This window comes from Colius striatus, chromosome 1 (assembly GCF_028858725.1).
Source record: "Colius striatus isolate bColStr4 chromosome 1, bColStr4.1.hap1, whole genome shotgun sequence".
Classification (NCBI taxonomy): domain Eukaryota; kingdom Metazoa; phylum Chordata; class Aves; order Coliiformes; family Coliidae; genus Colius; species Colius striatus.
Window position 1 is genome coordinate 53,288,718 of NC_084759.1, and position 16,612 is coordinate 53,305,329.

General features: G+C 38.7%; 1 protein-coding gene across 4 annotated transcripts in view; it reads left to right on the top strand.

Annotated features, from left to right (window-relative positions):
* Positions 1-16,612, top strand: part of FARP1 (FERM, ARH/RhoGEF and pleckstrin domain protein 1) — a 217,848-nt gene that overhangs the window by 46,655 nt on the left and 154,581 nt on the right. The gene's annotated exons all lie outside the window — the stretch shown is intronic.

Consider the following 16,612-nt stretch of genomic DNA (forward strand, 5'->3'; position numbering starts at 1 on the left):
TAACATATTATGCTTAGGTAATTCACATGTAAGATTGTTGAACACTGTTGCTGTTATGAAAGTGTACTGGAATGTGTATTTTTCAAAGTCCTCAGTATTCAACGAATAGGGAACTGGAAACCTGAGTTCAAATTTCATCCTTCGTTACTTGTGGTTTATGCATCTATGGTAACTTCCATGCCTTTTTGGGCTCAGTTTTCCCTTCTGTGAAATGGGGCTTAACCAGTGAGATACATAGATCTTTATACATGCAGTGCTCTGTGAAAATGCTGATGGTCACTGAAAAAAATGTTACTACTGTTTAAAGATGGAGGAGTTACAATTAGGAAAATCTCCATTAAAGAAACCACATTTTTAAAACCCGTTTATAAGGTTTTGTTTGTCTGTTTTGTGTGTGTACATGCATTGCTCTCTGCTGCTGTTTGTGACCCAGTTAAAACAGTGTGTTCAGTCTCAGATTTTTCTTGTAGTAGAAAGTGAAGTTCTCTGGACAGGCAGGGATGCATGAGCTGAACTGTCATCAAGTGGAATGCTCGTGTACGTGCAACTTGTTAAAATATTGTGCCCGTCAGAATGTCTATTGAGTATCCATAGCAAACAGACTAAAATTAGAAGTCTTTAATCATTGCTGTTCAACAGTGTAAGTCTAGTTTAAATTATCAAATGCTAGTGAAAGCTGTACTGCTTTTCTTGTGTGGTACAAATATCTCTGTTATCCTAGAGACAACCTTTTTCTTTCCGCTCCACAGTTACTATTTTGCCATACTTTAGGAATGATGTGCAACTTAAAAGTTAATAATTCTATTGAACAAACATTTAGTAGGAACCATTTTGATATCAGGTCCCTTTCATTTAATTGTTTAGAAGTAAATGTAGATAACATGTGGGTGCGCTAAACTCCAGGTTTTCTTCTGGGAGTTTGAGAAAACAGATTTTGGGATTTTTGTCGATCTTCAATGTGAGAAGACACCAAGAATTGATTTTGTTTTTAAACTTCAACACGTGGAAGACCTGTGTGTTTATACAACTGTCTGTTCAGATCACTTAAATATGATTATTTTCTGAGACTTTTATTGGGAAAGTCTATTCCTCTATTCAAGAAAAACCCAGTTGGTTTTAATGTCAATCCTTGTGGCGAAATTTGCAGGATGCTTAGGCTAGAAGTCCCTTAGAGCAGATTCCTACAGCATTTGTCTTCAAGATATGCATAGTCAAATAGAGCAATACACATTCAGCCGGTTCTAAAAGGCATTATTTTTTTAGTCCCATCTTATAAAACTAAAAAGCTTTTGATACAGCTAAACTGAGACGTTGTTTAATATTGGAAGACCCATGTTCCCGTTTATAAGCTTGCTGTTTTTAGCCAGATTGGTGCAGTATACACAGAAAAAGAAAGTAACACTGTTTGAACAAAATATTTTAGGAGCAGCAAGTGTGGCTGTGGGCAGAGGATGTTAAACATACGTGTCTAAGCATATCTGTAGGCTTGTTTTTCAGTGGAGAATTAAAGGCTTTTTGCATGGTTGAAGGTTTGAACTACTCTTTCCAAAACTTGGGCTGCTATGGTTATGAAAATAACCTTCCAAATAAGATGAAAGAATAAACCAAGAAGGTTTTGTTTCCTACAGTTTCAGGAGTTTTGCTGGATGATCTTTTCTCTATTAGCAAACAGACCAACTTTTGAGTGCTTTTATTGCTGCTTGTAATGCATCTTTTAGGACAGTATGAAGTTTAAGTCATACTAGTTTACTATTTGTTTGTAAAGTCTGTGTAAAAATAGAAACAGATACTGGTGGTGTTGCTTCCTGAATTTGGGGGAAGTAGTGAAGTGGAGTTGAGGCTGTCCATCTGTCTAGTTCTCTTTCCTTGCTACTCCTACAATCTAATTTGTTATAGGTTCACCACCACCACCCCATTTGCTAAAACTGGAAAAAGATCCTATCTGTATGGTGTTTTTCTTGGGTTTGGTTTTATTTTGGGGTGGTTGTGGGTTCTTTGGTTTGGTGTTTTGGGTTTTGTTTTTTTTTTTTTGGAGGGAGTGGGGAGTTGTTTTGGGGAGGATTAGTTTTGTTTTGCTTTTAAATTATCTTCCAGAAAACAAGATTCAGTATCCTCATGCTAAGGCAATTCCCTGTGCCCCATCATATGCAAATGACTTGTTATTAGAGCAAAATCCCTCAGATTTCTACGTCTTTTCTGTATACAAAAATACAGGAGAAAAACATGACCTAGTTCCATTTGCCTTCCCCAGCCCTCGTGCTGCTGCTCTTCAGGCTGTTTAAAAGCGAAGTAAGTGTGATGGCATTTGTCCTTCTGAAAGAAAAGTGGTGCTTTTGGTGTTAGTGCTTTGGTGCTATATAATCATGTCCCATTTGGCTCATTGTATTAGCTTTTCACAAGCATAAAAAAAAGAGGGGGAGATCCACATGGCTTCATACAGCTCTATAAATGATATTTTCTGACAGGAAAAAAATCCAGAAAGTGTATGGAAAGAGTTTTCATGAGACACATGAAAAAACAGAAAGCACAATGAAGACCTTTTCATCAATTTCGGCAAATGCAGTATCGTAAAAGGAAAGGTACACATGAAAAAATCTTACATGCTGCTTCCTGTTGACACCATTTCATTGCAGAATTTCCAAGCATTCCGATATTCCAAAAAGCCAACGAAAGTTTGGATAATCTTGGATCTTTTACACACATCCAGTTGGCTGGTTGCATGACTCTTCAAGCAAATATATATGCTTAGGGGAGGCAAGGAAAAAGATAGGCACTGCAGCTTTCAAAAAAAAGAAAAAGATTACTTTCACTTTGTATTTTCTGCCTTTCAAATAAAAAGTCTAATATCCATCAATAATCTTTTTGACCACTTTTTTGTCTGTTCTGCTATGAGAAGATAATGTAGAGTATGCTTCACGCTTTCCAAGTTTCCATCTTTTTATGACTGAATTTCTTTACTTTTTGTTTTAGTCTGTTGTGAACTCTCAGATAAGAGTTGACTTCAGCTGCAGTTGCAGGTGATCAGTGCCTGAAAATCAGGCCATAAGTTGAAAGTTTGTAATCATTCAACACTTGCAGTTGTTAGTCATGGTGTTATCTCTATGGAGAGCATAGAATAGATTTCTTTTGTCTCTTGCTTTGTGTTTCTAACTTCCAGTGTGTCAGTACTTACTAAAAGCTTACTTAGATATGTTGACTGAGGTCCAAAATACAACAGTCTGTTTCAGGTAGTGTTTGGCTGAGTTCTAACTACCTGATAAAATGAGCAAATACAGTCCTTTTCTGCTAGGTAAGAGGACAAAAGTTTTAGCTAAAATGAATAATATGAAGGAGGAAGAACATTGGGGTTTTTTTCCCGCTCATGCACATAGTGATAATCATATATAGATCTTGGGCATTTGAAAGGTTGACACTTCTCCTGTATGACTTGCAAAACACAATGCTGCCAAACAGGAGTTGTGTATTGTACAAGTAAGGGTGGAGATGCACAGTTGTGCTTAATTTTGCTCTGGTTTTGTTTCCACCAGTCTTGTCTAAGGTGGTTGAAAGAGAAAGGGATTGGTTCCAATAAACCATAGTAAAACTTAAAGATTTTGTTTGTTTAATATGGTCTCTTCTTTAGTTTTAACCAGTTTAAGTAAAAAAGAAATACAGTTTTTAAGGAACAGTAAAAGTAGCTAATGATTGCATCTACTGCAGATTGTTTTAGGAAATAAAACCCTTTAATGTTTAGTGTTTATGCCATTTATGTTATATTTACTCTTATACAGTTGTTTCAATGGCAGAAGTAATCTGCTTTAAAACTAGTCTTGAGCAGAAAGAGTCAGTGTTGTTCCTTTCTAGGTAACGCTGAAGACATGACCGATTCTTGTGTTAGACTGGTGAGATGATTTAGTGACTGAGATCAGATTTAACCCTGACTGACATAATGCTTATCACTGATGATATCCTACTCTCTGAGTGAATGAGACTGATGTGGCTGGAATGACACTACTGATGCAAAATAGTTGTTTCTTTCCTGCTAGCATTGAAGGTGAGGTGAAAGTTTATCAAAGGAGGAAAAAGACTCTTCTTTTGGATTTGTTTTTTCAATTCTTTAACTGAAACCAAACCAAAGTCTTCGTATTTTTGTGTGTGGAAGAAAATAATTGCTTCCTTTTTGTGGCTGTCTTTTGGAAAGGCCAAAATGTATTTGCCTGTGAGATTACTCCAGTTTATTAAACATATGGTTTGTGCCTTATGTAAACTTTCTTTCCCTTTGAATGTGTTCAAGCTCTGTGAACTATGCAGGGTTGGAAAATGTCATCTGCTTTGAGGGATTAACACCTGGTTTCTTAAGCAACAGGAGTCTCTTAATAGAAAGCAGGGTGAGGGTATAATCCTTGGTAAACATCAGTTGTAAACATCTCATTTCAATTTACTTTTCTCTCAGAAGAGAAAGGCTTCCTCATCTTTAGGTTATCTGAAAACAGAGGCCAAATGGTCTTGGTCTGCAACTACTTATCATCAACAGGAGTTTGGATGTAGTATATTGACAGTGAATTTCCATGTCTCAAGTCCCAAACTGTCAGAGGGCAAGGACTTAAGAAACACAGCCCAGCAGAATCATTAAGGCTAATGTTCTGGGAGGGGTTTGGTTTGGTTGGGTTTTTTTTTGGCTTGGCTGGTTTGGTTTTGTTTGTTAGTGAAGCCATATAATGGTGGTTTGTATTCCCTTTGTGGGGAGAATGCCTTCTGTTAAGAGTACTCCCTACCAACTTCAGGCCAGTATTTAAGTGTGCCACAAAACGTGTGTCTATTAGAAAGTCTTGCTACTTAGAAATTACAATAGAGATTACATGTGCTCTCTTATAAATTCACGCAAGTGTTGTGTTACTTGATTAAATTCAAAGTTTCAGCCACAGTTTTATGAATGTTTAAATTATTCACTGCAACATTTATGGGTAATGGTAATTTCTTTGTGCTAGGTATTTACCTCTTTCCTCAAATACACAATTACAATCCATAAATTAAACAATGTTATAAACAGAGCATTAGACAGTAAGGAAGTGCAGACATGAAACAGTGTTTTATGCTTTCCTAGCCAGCTTCATCTTCAGTATGAATTGCATTTTTTTCCAGCTTAGGAAGTGAACAGCAGGTCAAATGTCAGTTATTCATGAGTCTGAGACTCTTTTCTCATGACTGAAATTACTTGGCTCTCACTGTCAGAGACCATTTCCAATGAATATTAAGCATTTAAACATTCACTAATTGTCACACCAACCCCATTGGACCTTCTGAGATTGCAAGAAGAAAAGTATTTTTTGTTTCTGTAATTCTGAAACACATCAGTTACGTTTTCCTCAGCAGATTGTTAGTGGACACCCAGTAAACTGTGACTTTTGTTTCATTTTTGGGTTTTTTTTTTTTTTGGTTGACAAATGATTAGGACGTCCTTGTTGAAAGACAGGAAATTTAAGTGGGTTGTATTAATAATTTATGTGCTTTTCAAAACGGAAGAGAGAGTTTTCCACAGAAAACTTCTGTAACCTGAGGCAGCAGGCTGTTTAAAAGAGTAAGTGGGAATTGAAGTGCCAACAGATCCAGTCCATTTTCAGACCGGGTTGATGTGTTTTGAAGATAAATGCAAAATGAATGTAATTTTCTTGAATGAATTAGCCTAACTTGTAATCAGGGAAGGCTTCTCAAGTAGTGCCTTTTTACTTCTCTCGCTTCAGCTGACTCATCAAGTCATGCAGCAGTGCGTGAGGTGGCACAAAGTTGAGGACAGAGATGGCACAGGGAAGGGCAGCTGTGGAGAGAGCCATTTCTGAACACTGCTGCCGTGACTGTGAAGGGGTCAGTGAAATCATGCTGTTAATTTTGGAACCCATGCCTGTAAGTTGATTTGCACAGCACTGGTGAGGCTGCAATGATGCTACTTGGAAAGCAGCATGAGCTCCCTCCCCAGATACAGGGGTTTCCCCTTGGCCACCCTGTTTGGTGGTGACAGCTGCCCAAGGAACAGTGGGAGGTGTTTGCCATTGCTCCTCTTCAAAGTGAACATGTATAGGTGAGTGGGTAGCTAGTGGCAGAAGTGGAGGCTGATTCTGCCAGGACTATGTTTTCCTGTTTCAGGGGTGACAGGAGGGATGTTTTGCCTCTGATGAGAAGGAGAAGAGAAGCTGAACTGTTTGTTATGTCCTTACTTCTTTCTGCTTGAGACTAAGGCTCATCTCTTCTGTCTTCAGAAATTTTTTTAAACTCTGTCAAATCCTCAGCTAATCACGCTTTCCTTCATAGTTGGGGTGAAAACATGATACATTCAACAGACTGTTCATCACATCTGTCTCAACAAGCATGTATTTTAGGATGAGATTAATTGCTCTCGGGAGGTGCTTATATAGCCCTATAAGGGAAGCATAGGGTAATATCTTAGACTTAATTTATCATCTAGGCACCTAATTTGTTCCACAGGAATTCTTTTGTTTCCTTTTACTTCCCAGCCGTGCCAAAGTGATATGGGAGCTCTCCCTGCACCACGTAGCTGGCCAGCAATGCTGTCTAGCTTGGATATGCTGGGATGAGTGAATTACACCTGCCCTAGAGCTGCTTTTCTTTGTCCTAGTTGTAGCAGAGAAGTTAGAAAACAGAGTGGGCTGTGGAGAAACACTGCATTTATGCTGTGCTGCACATGCATACCGTGACTTACTTAAGCCCATTCTTTGTCAGCACAAGGTGGTTGAGCTTAAATTACTTTCCTTAAGCTCTGTATGAAAAACAATTGTCTTTGCTTCTGGCCATATGCTATGGAGGGGCATAATAAAGGAACAGGATAAGCTTCTGGGAAAAAAGGCTGCCTTCCTCCTCCTCAATTAAGTAAATGTGTTGTCCATACCTAAAGAAATGCAGCATAAATGTGATGTGACTTAGTGGTAAGGTAGCCCAGGGGGTCAGAAAAAGCTTGTTTTTCACCAGTTTAGCTACAGCCATGAACTTGCCACAAAACCAGATAGATGCTGATGAGAGTGAAACAGAGGGGAGGGAAGGGGCAGGACCATGTTAGTAGTGATTCAGACTTGGGTAAAGCTGCTGTAGGAGTACACAGCTGAAGAGGTGGGAGAGAGAGTGAAAGTTAGGAACTCTTTCAACCCTTAAAGTGCTTGAGAGTATGACTTCATATCAGTTTGTATTTTATCATTTTGTTGGTTTTCCCCATTGGTGTCTCTTGTTCCTTCCTTGCTTGGCACTACATGATGGCAATCCTCAGTGCAGTATCAAGTCTTTGTATTGCAAGTCATGTGTTACACTGTACAGGGAAGAAAGCACTTATCACTTGCAAAGGTTGTATCTGCACTGCAGAATGAAGGATGCTTCCTGCAGTGGCATAGTCAAATTCTCATTCATGCCCAAACTCTGCAAGTGAGACGATCTATCCAAATTTTACCTAAGATAATTTGTGGTTTTAAAGTGAAATTTGACCAGCTTAAGATAAACTAAGAAACCTACAACTGGGATGAAGTGAGTAAAGCAGTATATCTTTGTCTGATATTGGTACAATCTAAAGCGCCTCTACTTGTTCCCAGGTTTAAAAAGCCTTCAGAAAGACTCAGTAATAGGCTACTTACCTGTAAACTTGTCTCCACTGCTCTGACGAGATGCCTTGAAAAGGCTGTGATTACAATATGCACACACAATTAGATGTTGGTTTTTGCATGAATCCCATAAAATTCATGGCTGAAAATGTCTACCATGTCCATATTTGAATAAAACTCGTGTGTTAAAATCATTCTTGGGTAAATATGTCAATTTTTGAATAAAAAGTGATGTATGAGGCACATATCAAGCACCAGGTAACTCAGCAAATGCAAACAGCAACAGCAGAAGCAGATGACAGTATCTCATTTCGTATCCCCATCCCCAAAAAAGAGGCTTTGACAAGATAGAAATTGCACAAACATAACGCTGCCAGAATATAAATAGCAAATGGTGAGTTGTGACTTAGTGCCAATTTGCTTTTTGATGGCTTGTTGGCAGATGCAAATATTCATGCAGCAGATAGCAGCAGGGAGTTTTTCCTTCAAGGTTATCTTCTCACCTGGTTTTCTGATTGAATCTGGAGTCCTTTGTGGTTGGTTTTTTTTTTCAACTTCAGTTTGCCTTGCTTTTATAATTCTGGTCCTGTTCTCATGCCATAATATCTTAATATGGTTCTTGATGAAATTCTTTGTAATGATCTCCACTTAGTAGATAGTGGACAATATTTGTGTGCAGATGTTGATTAGCATTCAGAGACTGGTTCTTTGTGCATAAAGGAGGGTATCTTGTGTCTCTTCACATTTCATTGTGTCGTTATCTCCTGCAGTAGCTTAGTTTTATTCTCTTCTGTCATTTCACCCCTATCTAACTTCTCAGTTATGTCCTTTCTTAGAAAAAGTCCATCCTAGTATCCTTTATATGGACAAGTTGTATAGCTTCTTATAATGCTTCTTATATGGAGCTCTCCTTCTGGTCTTTTAGAAGGAGCACATTTGGGCAGAGCAGCTGATAAAGGATCTGGATATAGTCCCTGAGACAGGATCTGGGTTTCCAGGGTACTGTACATTAGGGAAATACCTTCCCTTTCTGATTACTGACAGGGAATAAGACAGGTCCTCAACCACTACACATTGTCTTAGGTTGACTGGAGTTACTGGAAATGAACTGGATTGTATTATGCAATGATGTGATCCAGAGGCTTCCTCTGAGAGCATTCACTATTGAAATTAATCTCAGATGCCACAATTTTGGTTAACAGCATTGAAATAAAAGGGTTTTTGTGGAGTTAAGTACAGTAATACTTGTAAACTGATGTGAAAGAGAATGCTTTCTCAAAACTTATATAAAAAAGGTATCTCATGGAAATTGTAAAAGGATCTTCTCAAGGACTTTCTAGTGTTGGATTCACACAGATTAGTGCTGCAACCAGAAATACATGTAGCCCAGTGTTTTATGCTCTCAGATGTTCCAGAGTAATTCAGAAACACTTTTGCACTCTGGGACAAACACTATCATCTAGCAAAAAGAAAATGTTTTTCATGACAGCCCATGAATTCAGTGTGGGATACAGATTGGAAGGGACCTCTGGAGGCAGTCTGGTCCAACTCTTTGCTCAAGGCAAGACCAGTAGTGAGTAGATTGCTCAAGGTCCCCAAGAAACACTAACTGTAAGGATTCAGGACTACAGTGGTTTAGGATATCTTTTTTTTTGTAAGCCTTAGCTGAAATTCAGATTTACCAGTTGTCTTTTAAGGCTGTGACTGCCAGCTCTGAAGTAGAAAACTTCAGGTTTCTGTGTGGCAAATGATCATTTGCAGCCATGTCTGTGGGTCTACAAAAGAAATGAGGCAGTAGACATTTTATAAAAGGGAGGCATATCGTAAACTTGCTTATATTCAAGAGTTCATCAAACCCATCAGATTTTCTTCTTAGTTTTTTTACTTCATGTAAAATTCTGATGTTGGGTATGTGTGCTTTGAAAGACTCTGCAAGATTCTAAAAGTTAAATTCAAGTGGAAAGCAGATGTTTAAAATGGTTGATTGTGTCACAACATGTTCAACTTGGTGATTTTTGCAATCTCAGGAAGCCCAAGGTAGAAATATCAAACTGCAAGAGAGCAGGCTTTGTGAACAGCAGAGACTTTCATAACAGCAGCTGCATAAAGTCAAACCCTCCCCTTGAAAAATCTTGTGAAAGCCTTCTGGATTCACACCAGCTGTGGAAGAGCTATGTTTTCAAGTTTTTTTTTTTTTCTATGAAGTTTTTTCTATCTGCATTGGTTTTGTTAGAGAAATAGAATTAGGAGCAGGTAATCTTTTTGTGTCACTAAAGTAAGCTGAGTCTAGCTCTTGCCGTTTCTTTTAGTGTCTCTTCCATGAAACAAATGACTTTGAGCAGATACATGCTTTTCAGTGGAAAGGTCACTTCTTTGCAGAGCCTTTCAGATCTGTACTGCTTACGTTTCATTATAGGGAAGATCATATACACACAACCTAGCCAGGAGAAGTGACAAAAGGTTACTGAGGAAACAGTTCAGCATTTTCTTGGGCTGAGGGAACAAATCTTTAAGGGGTCAGTCATCACTAGTGCTGGTAGTTACGCTGAAATGACTGATTTTTGCTTTGGTGCTTGGTTGTTTTTTCCCTCTTTGAGCTTCTTGTACTTAGGGTGCTGTGGGGCAAAAAAACCCCAAACCCAGAACTCGGGTCCTCAGCCTCTGTGGTAGTATTTTAGAGTTAAACTGGAAGTTAACTCCTTCAGCACTCGGAATTGATTCACTAGCCATGCTTGTTAAATAATTACTTGAAAATGGAACCAGGTAGCATGAAATAATTAAATCATGAAAATAGTTAATAACAAGTAAACACTATTTTAATAATTAAAAAGAATAAGTAATAAATACATGAATTGATAATATTTTTGAATCTGTTAATAGCTTAGGCACTTCTACCTTTTCTATTTCAAATTAGCAAGTTGCTTTAATAGGAGATGCCTGGTCAATTTGATGATGAATAATGATTATTCCTGAAGATAAATAACTTGTCCTTCTCTCCTGTAGACACCTTAGCACCATTTACTCGTCATTTCTTTGCCCTTCTTTAGCCACCAGATCCTCACATTGATATTTTCAAGGTGAACAAATGTTACCAATTACTGCTGTTTTCATCTTGGGACACTTGAAACGTTGAAAAGCTGTTTAGTGGTGGTGCAAATTCCTTTGAGAATGTCACGTGTGTGGAAGGTGATACCATATCAATCTACTTATTGTAGAAACAGTCCATGGATTCCTGGACACATTGCCATGGGCTGAAAATCACTGCACTGAGACATGAAGTGCTTGGGTTATGTGTCCTGGTTTAAGCTGGGAGGGAGTTAATTCTCTTGCTAATAGATATTACAGGGCTGTATTTTGGATTTAGTATGAGAATAATGTTGATATCACAGTGATGTTTTAGTTATTGATAAGTAGTGCTTATCCTAAGTCAAGGACTTTCCAGTTTCCCATGCTCTGCTGGCAAGCAGGTGCACAAGAAGCTGGGAGGGAGCATGTCAGGACAGCTGACACCCAACTAGCCAAAGGGCTATCCCATACCATAGCACATCATGCCAAGTAGCTAAACATGGGGCAGACAGCCAGGTGGGATAGATCACTGCTCTGGGACAATCTGGGCATCAGTCAGCAGGCAGTGAGCAATTGCATTGTGCATCACTTCTCTTTCTTGGGTTTGTTTATCTCTCTTTAATATCTTTCTTTTCGTTACTACTACTGTTATTTATTTTAATTATTGAACTGTTCTTATCTCAACCCGTGAGTTGCTTGGTTATTTTTTTTCCCCCCATAATGATTCTGTTCCTCATCCCCCTGGGCTGGTTTACAATGTAGTAGTGTCATCAACTATTCCCTTGTGCTCTGCTTTGTAAGGTTGGAGCTATTCTATTTAAACTGCAGTACAAAAATTGACCAATTATTATTGAGGACTGTTATGTTTTAGTGAAAAATAATCACTTTGGTCATTGACAAACAGAGTGGTAGGTGAAGTAAGATGGGCCTGTTTAGGGGATAGCAAATCTACTGTGGTGACAAGACCAAATGCAAACAAAAAAGCAATGAGAAGAAGTTAGAGTAGGTGGGACAAAGAGGGATCTGAAGATGCAAATGTGTGAGAAATTACATTAAGAGAAAGGGGAAATAATTGTTCTGGACTTGTATAAATCTGTAACTTTCCTGAATTAATTAATTTTTTTGGCTGTACTTGCAACATTGGTGGCCTATTGTAGTCGTGTGTTAAACATCACAGCATGCCACAGTCACGTAAAGGAAGAGTGCAGGAAAATAGCAGTGTCTGCACAACACAGCCAGTGTCAGAATTGGAAACAGAATCCCTCACGCTCTTCTAATTGCCTCATATCAGATGCTTACACATAGCAGAGTTAATGGTGTAGCTCTTACAAATTACTGCAATTTGCAAGTCTGCTACATTCATATGATTAATTTGAACTAAAAGCTGTGGCTAAGATACTGCTAAGGTACAGGGGTGTGTAGGGCTGTGAAGTTGTGTGTACATTCATAGCAAAACCCTCTGTTCCTCTCCATGTTCTGTAATTGCAAAAAGGGACTGATCTGTCAATTTAATGTTTTTCAGTATCGATATATGTGCAAGGAAAATTATCTTTTAAATAATACATTGAATCCAAATCACAGTGGCCTAAAATATATTTGAGCAAAGAAAATACCTTCAATAGAACTACCCAAATTAACCAAATCAGTTCAGGCCATTAGATACCCCAAAACAATGGGCACAACTTTCAAAATGAAACCAAAGTGTTAAACTCAACGGTAAGGTGGTGCAAATTGGGTTATGATAGTGCCATACTCTTAAACTTTGCAAGCAGCAGCAGTTTAAAAAGGAACCCGGGCTTCTGAAAACACAAGTGATAGAGGAAAATAATGATTTGAATTTGTTTTGATTTTTAAATCTCTTTGTCTGAGAGGTGTTTTAGTGTTTTGAGTTCTCAAAGCCTGAGAGATTACAGTCCCCTCCAGGAACTGCCTGCCCCAGCTGTTTGGGGGGAATTGATCTTCTACCTTGCTTCATATCTGCTCATTGACTCTCTGCTGCCCATCTCTTCTCATCCGAGTGGACAATAAAAAACCCCCATGCTCTGGTACAGTTGTTTTAAGGGAATATGCTGTGCATCCACAGTCCCTGTGGTTCTCTTGGCCCCTTTGGTCTGTTCCACAACTCAGCTTCTCATTTATGAGGCTTCTGTCCTTATTTCAGCCTGTTGCCAGCAGCCAGGGAACAGCTCCCATAGGATGCTGAGTATTGCTTGCTGTGTGATTGCTGACCCATGGGGAGGAGAGGGAACATAGTGCAATCTGACTCCTATAGGACAGGCTATCTTCTCCAAAAGGGCAAAGAAGTGAGGCAAGAGCAGCTGGAGCAAATTTCCCAGCATCTGGCTGAAATGACCAACAAGGTCATTTCCAAATTACCGGAAAGGTAGATTTCCTGCTGCTGTGGCAACAAAAGTTCCAGTCCTGACTGAATTAGGAGTTTGTGGACAAAATAAAGTAGGAATTGGCAAGGATAGTCCTGCTTAGTCGTGCTTATTCCTCTATGCTTTCATTTTCAGTTTCTCAGTGAGGCAGTGTTTGAGATAGAGACACTGAAAGGGAATGTTCATGTTTAAAATAAAATTGGAAATGTTTGGTTTTCTTGTGTTCTTTTTAGGAGAGTGGAAACGTTTTTGTCCTTGGTACAAGAAAGCTTTTGTTGAGCCAAGCTTGAGCTAAGTGTGATGAGAAGTCAATAAAACTTCTAAGTAGTTTGAAGGTTTTTCAAGTTTACATGAACTTTTGTCTCATGAGCCTTTGTCCTGGAGAGAAAATGTTTAGCTTGAAGGTTAAGATGAATTAGGTGACTTTTGATTGCCCAAAGAATGAAGGCTGTGTTCGTACCCTCATTCCTGTTCCTTTGCATACAGTTCTTTCACCCATTCAGTCTGTGCTAGTCAAGGAGGAGGACTGTTTGAAGAAGGCACTATAAAGCACTCTGTCTCTCATCCAGCAACAGATGAATACTTTATGGAAGTATATTAAGTCCTTGACAAGAGAAGGTAGCCAGCTGGCTGCTGCAGCAGGATGTTCTCGCTCACAACTGAAAAGGAGGAGCTGGCAGAGCGCCTGCTGAGCTTGCTGGGGAAGAGGGAAGGCAAAGACTCTTGCAGTATTTTAACTAGGTGGGCTGTTTACCAAAAGAATAAAGCAGAAAGGACACATTTCAAGTCTGCCCAGGCCACCAACTGGAAAGTGGTAAAGGGATGACTTTAATATGAGTAATTACCACCCAAGAACTTCCATGGTTTGGAGCAGCTTAAGAATCTGCTCACTTAAAGGTCACCAACAAGTAAAGTAACTACAGCAGTATTTGTCCTGTTTGAAACAGCATCAGAATCATGATGGCTCACTGGTTAAAATAGTGATGCGAAAGTTCTATGAAGTCTGGAGTTTGGTGATATTTGACTGTCCTTTCTTATCCTAATGAGTGTAGCTCAAGTCAAGATAATCATGTGGGTTACCAAGAAAAATAGTTGAATTCACATGATAATTGGAAACTCAGAAATGAGGGAGCACTAGAATAGTGCTATTCATTACACCAAATTTTGAAACAAATTGAGATGTTATCCAGTCAATCATCCATTTCTAAAAAGCAAGCAGGTGAAAATGGCTTTAAGGCACAACCAATTAGCATGGAAAAAGATCAATATTTTGGAGGCGGATGAACAAATGTGTGTGTTTGAAACAAACCAAACCTCAGGTCATTAATTTACAGCCTGTTCTTCTCTATATGCTTTATTGAGTGAACTCTTCCAAAAAACCACAGTGTGGATGCTCTGTTGACTGATAAAAGGAATCACCCCGTTTAAGCACTGAAATTGGTGGTTAGAAGATGTTTTCAATAATGTAATGAAAGAGTCTTACTGGCTTATATAGACTCAAAGGACAAACCAGATCTGAGTTCTTTGTTCTTTGATGCTGTTCAGTCAACCTCCACTGTATTTTGGAACAGACCTTCTCCCAGGTTTTTCACAAGTGCTGAAGGTAAAGATACTCTTAACAATAAGTCTAGAGGGTTATATGAATTTCTGGCAGTGAAATTTTCTGTAGTCAGAAGGTATTTGAAACAAACATGTCACAGAGGTTCAGTCATTATAAATAGGCATTCAGATAATATAGATCTTTGAATACATAGTGGTACTAAGCCTCCATGTCCAAGACTCAGGTTACCGTTTATGAAGACGACCAAATATCCATGTGATCTGGACTGACCTTTCAAAAGGCAGGAAGCAGTGCTCTGAATTGCTTTCCCCCAATTTTCTTTTGATTATCTCTTGTCTATGGTGGGGGAAAAACTTGAATGCTGGGATCAGTATATTGCCCTTTCCCAAACTGTCAAAATTAAAACAGGCTCTGATACTTTTGTGGTAATTCAGTGAATCAGGTGTGTTAATTAATAAAAGGTGCTTCTGACCGCTAAATGAACTGGCTACATCTCTGGTTTAAGATTACAGGTTGTTATAATAGATGCTGAGTTTAGCGCAGGCTAAATGTGTTCGTCCACTTCACAAGATTAAAGATTATCTGGCACCATTTGATGCAAATAACCAATCTGCCTCAAAATAGCAGGTGGATGAGCTGAGTTGTACATCCATCTGAAGTCTGTTTTTTCCTTAACTTTCAATAACAACAAACACAATCACACTGAAAGTAATGAAAAATATGGGAACACTTCATGTGTATAATGTAGATGTAACTACCAGTTGAGATACTGAAAGTAACTTTGGGTTCTTATGTCAAGCATACTATGTAGTCTTTGCATTCAGATTTATTTTGCAGCTTTCAGATTTATTTTGTGGCTTACAGATTTGCTTTAGCTACTAGCAGAGCTTCATGAGCAAAGGTTGAGAGGAGAGTTAGAAATTTATTGTGCTTTTTCAGTTGTTCTGAGAAGAAGGAATGGATACAGCTCAGGTTTCTCTTAGCAAGTTGGAGGAATGTCAGCACTTGTTTTTGGACTTGCAACTGCTTGAGGCTTCAAAGCTATTTATGTGGGAAAGTGAGGAAAAGAGGAGAGGAGGGATACATAACAATGCCATTCTTATGTTAACATGAACTTAAGGGTTGAAACCCCAGCTGTAAGAAAACATCAAAACACTTGCATTCAGTACTCACAGAAATAGATAATGCATCATAAAGACCTTGTTACCCTGTTCAGCAGGATATTGTTTGTAAACTCAGTTTTTTCAAAAATAATGCTATTTTTTAGTTCCAAGAAAACTAGGGTGTATTTAGTTAGAAAATTTGACCAGCAGTTTTGTTACTGAGCAATCTGAATGTGATCTATACTGAGAACATTTTGAAGAATTTGTCATACTCTGAAGAATTGAAAGTAGGAGAGGTTAACTTAAAGAGGAAAAAAACAAACCAAAACCCTCCAGTTTCATTTGGAGGAAGAAAACATGAAGCTTTAGTTGCTTATTTTTACTTCTGGTCCAAGTGCTGAGAGCACTTAAATGTCTCTCTCTCTCCTGTTTTCCACTGTGTGTGTTGTCAGACTTCTAATGCCTCCAGCTGAAAAAGGAAATTAAGCTGGAATCCCAGTTTGGTCTGTTCTTTTGTGCAGTGGCACTTTCTCACAACAGGGCAGCTACTTGAAGCGGTGCAGGAATGTGTTGCCAGTTTGTCCCAGACTCTTGCTAACCACATGGGAAAAGCTCAAGAGCAAAGAAAAAAATCTTGGTCTTAGTCTGTTTTTGCTGCTTCTGCATGGGGGCAGAGGAACTCTTAAACCTGAAGAAGCACTCATTACCTGGGTACAGGAGCTGAAAGTGCTGTTTGCTTTTGAGAGGGAGGTAGCTCTGCTATAGATGTCTGCAACAAATCTAACTGTGGATTGAATTAAAACAATGTTGTTGATAGACAAAATAAACCTGCCCATTACTAAAATGTCTCATTTCTCTCCTACAGTTAGGTAATCTGTTTCAAATTCTAGATCACTGAGAAGGTGTAGTTAGATTTTTTTTTTT